At 52.5% G+C, this 13,213-nt stretch overlaps 1 protein-coding gene across 4 annotated transcripts in view; it reads right to left on the bottom strand.

Moving 5' to 3' along the window:
- Nucleotides 1-4,806, bottom strand: part of Afap1 (actin filament associated protein 1) — a 130,344-nt gene extending 125,538 nt beyond the window's left edge. For 3 of the 4 annotated variants that reach the window (XM_040292705.2, XM_021722125.3, XM_078020967.1), the window contains exon 1: nucleotides 4,610-4,806. The gene's annotated coding sequence lies outside the window, so the exon portion shown is untranslated. The remainder of the gene's footprint in view (nucleotides 1-4,609) is intronic. The other variant, XM_013355898.4, reaches the window with a different exon arrangement.
- Between the last annotated feature and the right edge of the window lie 8,407 nt (nucleotides 4,807-13,213).

The raw sequence follows: 13,213 nt of genomic DNA, 5'->3' as shown, positions 1-13,213 counted from the left end.
ATCATGGTACAACTTAATATCTGCACAGAAAACGTAAGCCCAGTGCCAGATTCATTGTCTTTGTGTTCCTCCTGCTGCTGACGTCTAGGGCATCAGAAGCCCTCAGCAAAAGATGATGAAGACAAAGGGGAGAGGGCCAAAAAAAGCTAGTCACAAACAGCTCTAGAAGGGGCTTGAGGTGAAGAGGGTCACCCACACCGTCCATGGTGCCAGAGCCAGGCAGCTCATTGGCACTATTGCTCCACATACCAACAGGTGAATGCTCTCCCTACCTTGGCCTCGAACTGCCTCTGCCTTCCCCAACCTCAAGACAGCTCACCTGGGAACCAAAATGTTAAGAAACTCTGCTTCATTAAAGGAAGACTCGTGGGGAGGTAAACAGATGGACAAATTATCAAAGGCTCCATTGTGCACATTCAAATAATTTTGTTTACAAAAGATGAATGGTAACTGAACATGAACTTGGGGATGCCCCAGAATGCATATCAAACAATGTTGGCCAATTAAAACCATAAATGAAGCTGCCTAACACACACTAAAGTTCTAGAGAATATCAAACATTTGGAGTTTTAAAGAAAACACGGATGCATTAAATTATTAATGACATACTTTTATTAATCTTTGTCAACACAATATTTTACAACTTAGAAAATCCTGGTACATTCATAGTTTCATTTGACCCTCAGAAAATCTCTTGAGTTAGGCAGAACAGGCATTACTAACAACTAACGTCCTTAATGGATGACAGAACTGAAGTTCAGAGGAGAACTTGGACTTAACAAAAAGCCTTTCAGAGCCAGTTTCTGAGTTCCCCTGAGCAAAAGAACAAGTGTAAGCTATCCTTAATATACTATTCTTATTTATATCCTGTCAGCATTGAAAAAGGTTTTGAGCAGCCTGCAGTAAAAAACATCTACATAATCAGAACTTGACAATGAAAAAGAAAGAGAAAACCATTGGGCAAGCAAGGAAGGCAGGAGTGAAGGGTAAAACAAAGACTGAGACCTAAAGTCTAAGAAAAAAAAAATCTCTGAATTTCTAGTTGTAGGCAAAAAATCCTTAAAGGAAATAAGATAATTCATAGAATCACCATAATCTGAAAAAAGGGACATATCATCATTGTTTAAGACACTCCTGGCAGCCACAGCCACCTCTCAGACACCACACCAATAGTATCAAACCAAGGAGTGCTCCCGTGGTAGATGAGTCACATTCTCTGTCCCAGCCCTGGGCAGGAGCACTAGGCCAATTCTGAAACGTACACCTCAAAATCTATCTCCTCTACCCCCACACATCCCCTCCAGGAGACCCCTTTTCATTGAATCAACATAAAAATCAAGCCTGGTACAAACAACAAACATTCTCAGTGAAGAACAAGCACTAACTAGTTAAGTCTCAGTTAAACCATAAAGAATATTCAATCCAGTTTTTCTAAAGTGAGATTCCCTAACTAAACAAACCCCCTAGAGCATATAACAAATAATCTTTTTTAATTAAGAAAACAACACAAATAAAAAAAAAGCAAAAAGTGCTACTTATTTATGTGAAGTCATAATACAGTAGCATCACTACTTGACCAAATAGCTATCATCTCTTTTTAATCCCTGTAATCATCCAAATAACTAAGACTGGAAAAGAAAATTGTGTACCCTTTCTACAGAGACATGTGGCTTGAAGAAACTCAAGCACACCAAAATTCCCCCTCACCAAATAGATAAATTGAAAAGGGGTTTAAGGTCTTAAATTCCTTAGAGTTGGAGCTCCCTTATAGGTCATTTAACATATGATACAACTTTTTGCAAGTTGTAATTTTAAACTATGCTTTAAGCTGTTATATAAAGCCATCAAGTAGATGCTACTTGAGACAGTCTCAAAATTCTATTTATTTTACATTCTCCAAAATAAAAACTCTTATGAATTGGGACACAGAAAAGCCTAAAGTTGGCAGACTTCATATTAAAAATTGACAAAATGCTCCTGAAGAAAAATCTGCCCTGACAATTTCATAAAGGAAAAAAAAAAAAACTAATGGGGTAGAATTAAGATGTTGCAAGTATCACATACTTGTGAAGAATACACAACACCAAAAGGTTACTTAGGGTCACTGTAGATGTTTGTCTTTAACACTAGATAGTATACACCAAGCAAACAATCTTGTTTAAAAGGAAAAAAAGGAGCTTTCTCTTTAGAACACATTTTCAAACATCTCTACCATTTGTACCATTGCCACTGAGAGAATTTTCCTCTGCTATATTTGGTTGAAAAAAAAAGCAAAAGGTTTAAGGCAGCAGGTGGTTAACTGAGGGTCTTAGAAATTATCTGGTTTAAGACCCTCAAAAGTGAGGAATCTGAAGCCCAGATGAGGCAGTCTTACAGGAGCAAACAGTAAATTTATTTATTTATTTATTCCAGACCCAAAATTAGACTCAATAAATTCCAATCAAGTACTCTGTGCTATGCAAGACACTAGGAAATAACAGAAAAAAAAATTAATCTAAAGCCAGCCCTTTGGAGAGCCAAGGATCTGCAGGTTTACAATAACATGAAAGACTGGATTCAGGGTATAGAAACAGGACCTCTCTGGCTACACCTCTTCCCTGCTCAGGGCACAAACTTGACTCCCTATCAGAGGATATTTCAAGCTGTGCTGCAGTTAACCACCTACTGCCCAAACTCACACTGTCTCTGAAGACATCAGGCAGGGAAGGCTTCTGAGATCAGGTACTACTAAAAGGAATTTGGGCAAGCAGGTAGCAGCACAGGTGAGGACAGAACTGACAGATTATGTAGAGCCCTAAGCTTAATATGGATCTTACAGTAGTGCCAGCTAGCTGATTAGCACAGCTTTGTCTTTCTTGTAGACCAGTTATGTGGACACCACCTCTTGTTGAAAAATAATTTCAGGTGGGACATTAGCATTTCTGGTGACTGCTGTTGTTTTCCCTCAACCATAATGGTCGGTAAAAAGAAACTGGGGTTTTGTGTGATTTTGCACTGCTGGGGAAGAGAATCTCCCTGGGACATAATAGATGTTTTCAAACGTTTGATGAAAGGGAAAATGATCCCACTTAGGGGCTGAGAAACACAGAGGACCTAGGGACAGCTTCAGGTCTTCCCCTCCATCCCAGATGGGAGGTTCCCCCTCCCCCAACCTCATCCTAGCGCTGACTTCATAAATCTGACCTCCAACTGTAACTGCCTTGGCCTCTTTCCCTGGGTGTGGATTCTCCTGCTTCAAACGCATTTTCCAGCCCGCCAAATTCTTGGGAGAGTTTCCTCCCCTCTCCAGGCGCTGAGAGCTACAAAGTTAAATCTGGCTTTCCAGTGTGTGCGTGCGTGTGTGTGTGTGTGTGTGTGTGTGTGTGTGTGTGTTTCCTCCTTCTTCCTAGTGCTAACGGAAGAAATCAAGAAGCGCTGGGCAGAGGGGCTCTGCTCCCTCCAATCACAGCCAGCTCCCAGACCAACAAGCATCCCTGCTGAGCAGGAAACTCAGCAGCCAGATGGGGTCCTAGCGGCGGTGACAACCCCGCGCTCCCCTGGGACTGGTTAGGGTAGGAGAGCTCAGCCTGCCGCTCCCGCAGCTGCTCACTCTGCAAATAATAAATCAAAGAGCGGTCGACAGCGCGTCCGCCCTGGGCCAACTGCGCCCCCCGCCCCCGCACAGCCTGGCGCACCCGCGGGTGCACAGCCCCCAACACACAGCTGGTGGCGAAAAGGGACCACAGCCCCACAAGTCACAGCGGACGGGGCAGAGCCCCCGCGCGCAGGTCCACGCTGTCACCCTCAATGACACACTGAGGTAGGACACGGAGACCTGGTCCCCACGAGCAGTTCCACGCTGTCATCCTCAATGGCACTGCGATGAGAGTCGCTCATCGACTGTGCCACTGTGGGGCACGGAGACTCGGCCCCCACGCGCAGTTCCACGCTGTCACCCTCAATGCTGAGCCGCTCACAGCACAGTGGGACAGAGACAAGACCCCACGCGCAGTTCCACGCTGTTACCCGCAGTGACACACGAAAACCCAGTCGCCACGCGCAGTTCCACGCTGTCACCCTCAAAGAAACACTGAGATGTGAGCCACTCACACATGGGTAGGGCACGGAGACCCGGGCTCCACGCGCAGGTCCACGCTGTCACCCTCAATGACACACTGAGATGTGAGCCGCTCACACCGCGGTGGGACAAGAGACAAGGATCCCAGGCGCAGGTCCACGCTGTCACCCTCAAGGACACACGGAGACCCCGCACTGGCCCACCGAGTGCCTTCGGTGGCACAAACCCAGAGAGCCTGCCACTCGACCCAAGGGCAGGGAGGGGGCCCCAAGCGCGGGCCCGCGGCAGCCCTCATTGACACGCGGGGACGGTGGCCAAGCCCAACTCGCCGGACGGCTGGGACCCCACGCGCGGGTCGCAGCAGGCGCGGGGCCTCGGTGCCGCCCTGAGGCGAGACAATGCCCGGGCGCACGGCGGCGCCACGGCCCGGTCGGTCCCCGGCGCGGTCCCGCCCCGCCCCGGCCCGCAGTTCAGGGCGGCGCCCCTGGGACCCGCCACGGCCCAGGACCCCCACCCTGCTCGCCACCCTGCGGGCCCCGCCGCCCGCCTCACCTCAGGCCGCGCCTCGCAGCGCTGCTCCCGCCCGGGCGCCGGCCGAGAGAGCGCAGCCCGTAGCGGCAGACGGCAGAGCCGCGGCGCCTCAACAATGGAGCCGGGGCGGGGCCCTCTGTCTCGGCAAGCTCCCCTCTCCGCCGGCTCCGCGCGGGGATGCGGCCGGCGCGGGGATGCGGCCACGGACACTGCGCACGCGCGCGCAGCCCCGCCCGCCGCAGCGCCCCGCCCCAAGGCCGGCTCCTGGGCCCGCCCTCCAGCCAATGAGAAGAGAGGAACTTGGAGGGGGCGGGGCCTGGGAACAAAGGGAGGCAGGGCGGGATCTGGCAGGCTGGCCTGGATTTGGGGCTGCCCCCTGCGAGGCTGCTGGAGGGATCAGCACAAGGACACTGGGTCTCAGTGCAGCAGCCAGTGCTCACCCCAAACCCCGAGCCCAGGTTGTAGAACTGAGAGTGAGAGACAGGCATGCTTAACAGAGGGAAACTGAGACCCAAGAAGCAAGATCACCTTGTGCCCAAAGTTACATAGTCCCTTCCATCGTTTGCCTTTTAGTCATTCAGCAAACATTTCGAAGCATGCCCGTGTTTGTTAGCAATGGAGTGAACTTGGGCTTCCCTTGAGGAGTTCTGCCAGGCAGGACCCATTTCTCCATCTCACTTTAATGTCTGAAAATGTTGCAGGGGACAGACAAGGCAAGACACCAAATAAGAACAGAAAGCAGGTTTATTTGGCTATAGCCAGGTTCAGAGGACAAAGCTTTTACTGTAATCCATCAATCCCCCTAACTGCGAGTTCAGGCAGTTTCAGAACGTTATACCCAATGTGTAAGGGGGGGGGGGCTCAGAAGTTCACAGTCTGCAGAAGTTCACATAAAAGCAGCTTTTTCTTTCACTGTTCTGGGCAAGTTAACCCTTCAAGGACAGCACCTGAGAAGGGGGAGAGCTACTTCTCCCCTTTCTTCCCTCCCCTGCCAGCTGTTACCATGGAGCCCAATCAGTAACCTCTTCTCTGTATCTTTGAAACATAAACATCTCTGTGAAGCCCCAGCCCAAGGCCAGAGGCCTAGTTAAAAAATATGTTTTTCTTAGCACACTCTGCATTTGTGAACACACTCTACAAACTATTATGCATGTTGTTATTTATGTTAGATAGTCCATAAATGCTTGTGGAAACTAGTAAAGGGCATTTAGCACCTGGAGTGCTGATTTCTTCCAGGCTAGTGGCCAAGGAAGACAGAGCCTCAGGAAATAGGGAGTCTGACTACATTGAACTCCTTTGTAGAGATTCTTGTGCTGACAGTCCTGAAATCAATTTTGGGGAAGATTTCTGGAGAAGCTTAATTAATATTTTCTGTGGAGGTGGGGGTGCCACTACAATAAAGGAGTTGGGACTAATCATGCCTTTTCCTGCCTCAGAGCTATTACATTGGCCATTCCTGGCCCCAAATGCCCCCCTCTGTCCACCTGCCACCCCCATTTACCCAGTACGAGTCTGGGAAACCTGTCCTGGTGTAATTCAAGCTTTGCAAGGTCTGAGTTTTCCTCTACCACACTCTCACTGGCTGCTTCTCCTCTGCCTTCAGGACCCACCCCCATCCACTTCTCTGCCCAAGCTGACATGGTAGGGTGTCCCCTGGCTGGAGCCAGTGAGCTGTTGGCATGAACACCTTTCCAGGACATCTCTCTGTCACTAGCTTCAAACACCAACCACATGCTCTGGTCTCTGCCAGACCCCTCCAGCCCTGACCTCCCGTACCCCAGCTGGACTTGCAGGGGGAATCTCAGACTACTCATGGCCAGAACAAAGTGCTTCCTTCTCCATCCCAGCCTGCTCCTCCACGTGCTTCCCTTCTAGCGTCTCGGCCCCACTCACACACCCCCGCCCCGGTCCTCCCCTTTCCCACAGCAGCCAAGCCACCTCCTTATGGACCTGCTGGACTTTTCCATCTGTGTAGGCCTCTGCTCCAGGAGGTGAGACCTCTCTAGGACCTAACGGGGGCAAACTCTGATTCACTTGTGTGTTCAGAACAGGAGCTAGTGTCCTGAGGGCAGGCCAAGAAGGCTGGCAGGATGGATGGCAAGCAGACACGTGTTGACGGTGGCAGGGGCTGATCCAGACCACCGCCCTTCACACACATGCATACACACTTGTGTATGTGCACGCGCATACACACACACACACACACACACACATACTCGTGCACACTGCCGAAAGCCTGGGCTCTAATGGGATCTACCAGCCAAGTTCCTCCATGAAGGTGAGAAGCTTCCCCACCCCTTTCCAGCCAGGACCCCACTGTGGCTTGAGATGTCCCCACTGATCAGGAAAGAAGACTTCAGGGAGTGACCCCGTAACTATGAAGGGCATTGTTCCAGGCCCCAGGTCTCAGCATATCGCCCAGACTGACACACTCTTCTCTACCTGCCTGACCAATTTCCACTGACCCTTTCAGCCTCACCCTTAAAGTCAATTTCCAGGAAGGCCTCATGACCACCCCCCAACACCAGGTACAGCTGTGGCAGCCACACCCCAAGGAGCCGCCCATGATCCATGCCCTTGTGTAACCCCTGCAACCTTGAGAGCAAGCAGAACCTTCGTCTTGATTCTTCCCTTGAAGGTGGTAGTGGTGATGAAGTGTCACCTTTATGGTCATTTTACATTATATAGGACTCCACCCAAGTGTACTAGAGAAGTTTCACCTGCAGGCTTTTGGAGGAGGAAGCTGTCTTGCTGAGTGGGCCTTTGAAGAGGCCCACCAGACAATAGACAGGCTCTGGGATCTGAGGATGGTCTGCAGGAGGCAGCCAGCACAGAGCTGATATGATAATCAGGGAAGAAATGGTGTGCGCTCCGAAGTCCTGTTCCACCAGTTTCACCTACACGATGCCAATTTTCAGGCTGGTATACATTGATAGTTCAGATTGGTTCACATTTTCAGGGAAAACAGAAACTTCTCTGATACTCAGAAATAACGTCAGAAGAAAGACCCCAGCATGCCGGCCAAAGGGAGAGGACAAGCCCAAACGCAGGGGAGGAAAGGAAAGGCCGCGTGCCAGGGAGAGTCTGCAGGTGAGAGGGCACAGACGAGGGCCTGCGGCTCCCCGCCCGCTCCACAGGCCGAGCCGTGCACAGACGTCACTTTCTCACAGTGGTCAATGACTCCAGGTCAGCACCGAGTTCAGATGGGCTGGCTGCCCAGCGTGAAACCCCTGAGCCTTCTCACCAAGTCCATCAGCATATGCCTTTGCCTGAGAGTGGCCTCATGGTAAGTGCCATCAGACACCGTGGAGGAAAACAGCCTTTTCTAATTTAGGCCATATATGTATGTTGAATTCATTTATATAATTCCACTTCCTATGGTTGGTTGGTTTTTGATTTTTTAAAAAGGGTTTAAAGGTTTTCCCCAAGTCTGTGGATGACATGAACATCCACACTTTCTAGAGGCCTCAGTGAGAGACATTTGACTTCAGACCAATCTCACCTATAAGTATTGAAGTAAAATTCTGAAAGAAAACATCAGCCAAGAACTCAACAGCACATCAAAAAGCAGAATAATAAGATACCTCATTCTTCTCTAATACCTATGAGTATATTCTATTATAATAATAATAAAGAAGAAGAAATCCTGACCAGCAGTTTTCCTCTGTAATGCAAAGATGCTTTCATATCAGACAGTCCATTAATAGATTAGCTTATGTGAAAAGGTATTCTAAAAAGAAAAATTCCCATCATCAACTCTGAGAAATCTGCAACAGTGGGCCTTGGTTCGTCCAGCATGATTTCCAGGTGGCTTTCATGCCGAGGTGATTGCGCCTGATCCCAAGTCCCCGGCGGGTACATGCAAGTTGGTGACTCAGACCCAGTCATCTGGAGCGGCTTCATGTGGCCGGCTGCTTCCAGATTCCTCTCCTGGGTCTGACTGGTGACCGGGCTTTGGCACCCTCCAGCCTTCCCCACCATGACTTCATGTTTTCTTCCCATGTCACTCAGGACCTCCATGAGGTTGATGTCTGGGCAGAATTCACAGCCATGCTGACTTGGCCACCCACCTGGGCCCCAGGGAACTGATTTCATTTCCTCCATGTGGCTCTTTTTCGGGTAGATACATGTTTGAACTGTATCCCTAGGTCAGTCCCAGCCCAGGTCAGCCTGCCCTGTACCTTTGGCCAGTAGTTGACGTTGGCCTACATACCCAGATGCAGGTCTTGCTCCAAGTCTCACTTGGTCTGGGAGTTGCATGAGTTAGCTTCACAGTACTACAATGAAATCCTTGGACAGTGGAATTATGAAGATTTATTTAGCTTACAGATTTGGAGGTGTCAATCCAAAATTTAGTGGCCCCATTGGTGTGGGCCTCTCGTGAGTGTGGTCCCTCCTGGTGGAGAGGTAACAAAATGCTCACATCCCCAGCCAGGAAATAGAGAGCGGATAGACTGAGGTCCCACAGTCCCCTTTGAGGGCGCACCCCCCACAACTTAAGCCCCACCTCTGAAAGGTCCACAGCATGTCCCAGTAGTGCTACCTTGGGGACCAAGCCCTTATGGATGGACTTTGGGGGGCACTATCCATATTCTAAGCATGGCAAGTCATCTGCAGGACAGTCGTGGAGTTCTCAATGCTGGTCCAAGAATCTCCTCCCAGCTCGCCATGGACCTGCTGCAGGGTGGGTCCAGGTGGGAGGACAGGTGGTCCTGAGGTTTGTGTGGTGACCTGGTTGCCCACCAGCAGCCCACTGAACCCAGCCATCGAGCCAGCTTAGCAGCTATCACAGTCCCTGCAGGAGAACTAGTCTGTGAAGTGGGCAGAGGCTGTGGACCCCCAACGCTGCCCAAGCCCCCATGGACACTGAGCAGGAAGAGTGCACAGAGCTGCCACCCAGGCCTGGAAGGACAAGAGCTGTAGGCATCCAGCCAGGAAAGGGTGAGCAGCAGTCAGCAGGTAGCCTGAGTGTGGGTGAGTGTGGGTGGCTGAGAGCTGACGTGGGGCGGGGGTCGGCAGGGAAGGAGCCGCAGCAGCAGCATTGGGCAGGGCACAGAGCTGATCCTGAATGTGTGGGAGGAGTCCTCCCAGAGGCACAGCAGGCCTTGGTGGAGCACCAGGAAGGGGTTGACTCACACCGGCATCTTGGCCTGGCTCCTGGATGCGCCATGCAGCTTCCTGTCCTCGGGCCTGGGCTGGCCTGCTGCCTCCCCTGCCTGGAAGGCCCTCCCCTTGCTGGCTGACCCCACTCACCCCCTTGGACTCACTCCAGGGGAACTTGGTGTTACCTTGGAGGCCTCCCAGACGCCCCGCCTCGCTCCTGCTAGCTTCTCACTGTGCTCCCTCCCTCCACATCAGCAGAGTGGCCCTGAGTTGCCAGCGACTATTGCTTTGCCATCTCTGTGGGCTTGCGGTCGGTCTGGAGGTCAGGGACAGGTCTCCTTTATGTCTGTTCTGGGATATTTGGATGTAACAGTGTGAGAGGGAAGCCAGCTCATGAGGGTCTTTGTAGGAAGAGGGCAACTCAGTGGGGCATTGAGGGGTGAGCAGGAGCTGGTCCTTCCAGGCAGCGGGAGGAGGCTTTGCAAAGCCACAGTGTTGGGGAGTGAGGTGACAAGAAGCTGCTCAAGAAGCAAAGGGGGCCGGAGGAGGGGGTAAGAAGAGGCTGCAGAGGGAGGTGAGGCAAGCGGTGACTGCAAGGAGCCTGGATTTGAGCAGGAAACAGATAGTTCCCCCAGGAGCTCAGTCAGTCTGCACTACAGAGAGATGACTATGACCCTGGAGTGACATGGCATGTGGTAGAGACACTTGGGGGGTGGCAGGAAGGCGGGAGCAGTGGCGAGCCCCTGAGTGCTCTCTGGACCTCCGGCTCAGAGAGAGAGCAGGAAGCCTCTACTGTTCCTGAAATACGGTCCAGCCATGGGCCTGGCACCTCTGGTGGTGCCCCAGGACGTACGACCTCCTCCCTCTTCCACCTGCCATCTCTGTGGCTCAGCGACAGCCTAGGGCTAGGTCTCTGCAGAGCCCATGCCCTACCCAAAGGGAATGGGGAGGCCGCTCACCAAAACCAGGGAGCGGGATTGGAGAGGAAGGGGCTAGCTTCTGGAGTGGTCCAGTTTTAATGATATAATGTGCATAAACTGTGTGATTCATGGGCTCACTCCGTAGCGACAACCTGGAACCCCAGGAAGGGGAGGGAGCACAGGGGCAGAGGACAGACCACAGCCAGGAGCAGACCTGGCTCCTTGCAGCTCCTTAGAGATCTCTGGCAGAGAGAGGCCCAGAAAGTGAGGGGCAGCTGCCAGGGAGGCCGGGAGATAGGCTTGCGCTGGGGTCAAGGCCGTGGGACCGACAGCAAGACATGACTGTGAGCAGTGGAGAGGCTCCATGTCCTCTGCAGCCAGGTTCATCTAGAGGTCTCAAGAGCCAAGGGTGACAGGAAGCCTCGGTACCCCATGGGCAGGCCTCTCTGACAGACAGCACTGCCCTCTACCATCTAGAATATAGCCAACTGCCACCCCACTGGCACAGTGTCGAGTGCCCCACAGCTGGAGCCCAGGAATCCAGCCTGGCCCATGACCTCCTGGGGGAGGCAGGACCCCTCCTCAGGGGTCTGGAGGGAGACAGCCTCCCAGATCATCTCCTGAGCTGGGCACAGCAGGTCATGGTGGAGAACTTGGCGCCTCTGGGTGAAAACCCTCCAGGAGGGCGCTGTGGGTGGCTGGGACTTGGAGGGTCTGATGGATCTTCCTGTGGCGGGGAGAGACCTGCATAGAGGACCACGTGGGTGGCCCCCTGCAGAAGGCAGTAGCCAGGGCAGCTGAGGACTCCAAAGGGATTCACAAGAAGAGCCCCCCAAGCCCTGAAGATTAGTCAGAGGGGTGGGGCCCTGTGCATCCGGGCCAGGGAACCAGCCACGCCAGCCTGGGGTCCAGTGGCCTCCCTTTCTCAGACACAGGCGTACTTGCTTCCTGGACCCCTTTGCAGTTCTGGCCAATGACTGTGACTAGAGGCACCAAGTGTCACTTGTGAGCCAAACATGAAGGCCAGCTAGGGGATCACCCTGCTCTCCCTACCGCAGCTATGATCTGAGTTCCGGGGGCACATCCAGGAAGGAGACTCTGCTGCCTCTGACCTCTCCTTGTCCCATCTGTCCCGGAGGCCCTTGACACCAGCCCCAGGTGGTGCTGATTCAGGATGGTACTGTGGACAGACTCTGAGATGGCATGGGAGACAGGACTTAGCCCTGGGGGTGGGAAGACATGATATTGTGACATGGATATTAGGCCTTGTCTGGTTCCCGGCATACAACTCCTAAAACCCTTGGAATCCCCAAAGTGCTGTTGGCATGCTAATGACTTGTCCTTTGGCTGGCAGCCGCTAGCCATTTCCTAGATGGGGCTGGTCACAGGAAAGATAGGCAGGATGAGAGGACTGGGACTTTCACCCTGGCCCCCAGCCTCTGAAGAGGGGAGAGGGGCTGCAGTTGGAGTTGATCGCCCATGGCCGTAATGTAATCACTCCTACTTACATAATGAAGGCTCCATAAAATCCAAAAGCATAGTGTTCATGTGGTCCTGGATGGCTGGAGGGGGCAGTGCCTGGAGGGCAGCCCCAGGGAGTGCTCTGTGCCCTCCTCCTCTGCCTTGACCTGTGCCAGTCTTCATCTGCACCCCTGGTGATGTCCTTTATGATAAGTTGGTAACCTAAGTGTGTCCTGAGCTTTGTGGGCCACTCTAGAAAATCAGCTGAACCCAAGAAGGAGGTGGTGGGAATCCTGATTTATTAAGGGCCTGTCAGAAGACCAGGTGAATCCATCTGGGGCTTGTGGTTGGCGTCTGGGAGGGGGGACTGTCTCCAGGTGGGTAATGTTGGAATTTAATTAAGTTCATGGACACCCAGCTGGTGTCCACTGAGAGCTCTGAGGTCAGAGCCTCACAGTGCACCTCCCCGTGCCCAGGTCGGATACAGAGGGGTGTGCAGCAGGCAGGAATACAGGTTGCTGCACCTGAGGGGCAGATCCCCTGGCCTCCTGGGGCTCCATCTCAGCCATACTTTTTCACCTTCTGGAGCTACCCAGCCACTAGCCAGAAGTGGCTCTTCAGCTTTCAATGAATTAAGATTTAAACCTTGTGTTCAATCCCCCAGTCACTATTCAAACAGTGGTTGCTCTGTTGGTGAGAACATGGATCTAGAACATTCCCAGTATCGTGCAAAGCACAGCTGAACAGCTCTGATCTGGAAGCATGGTGCCTCAAGACACTTCCAGGTGGGCACAGGACCCAGAGCCCATCCTGTGGTCACTGTGGAGCACTGGTGGCCTTTGAGTTGGACAAGGGACACAAGGGCACACCATGGCTTTCTCATAGAGGCCAAGCAGTCTCCTGGTTAGTCTCTTCAACCTGCCCTGGGGCAGGCAGGAGCCAGGCCCTACCCATTGCTACCACTGGTACCTGGAACTAGCCTGGGGAGGGGCTGAGGAATGCTCCTGAGCAAGCCGAGGCCAGACCAGGCGCTTCCCCTGGGTCAGAGGTCCCTCCTGGGGCCTGGCCCTGCTCCGTGCACAAGCCCAAGTTTGCAAGAGGCCTCGCACCTTCAGAAATCACACAATCACACAAGTGGCTC

This window comes from Ictidomys tridecemlineatus, chromosome 9 (assembly GCF_052094955.1).
Source record: "Ictidomys tridecemlineatus isolate mIctTri1 chromosome 9, mIctTri1.hap1, whole genome shotgun sequence".
Lineage (NCBI taxonomy): Eukaryota > Metazoa > Chordata > Mammalia > Rodentia > Sciuridae > Ictidomys > Ictidomys tridecemlineatus.
This window is presented reverse-complemented; position numbering and strand designations above follow the sequence as displayed.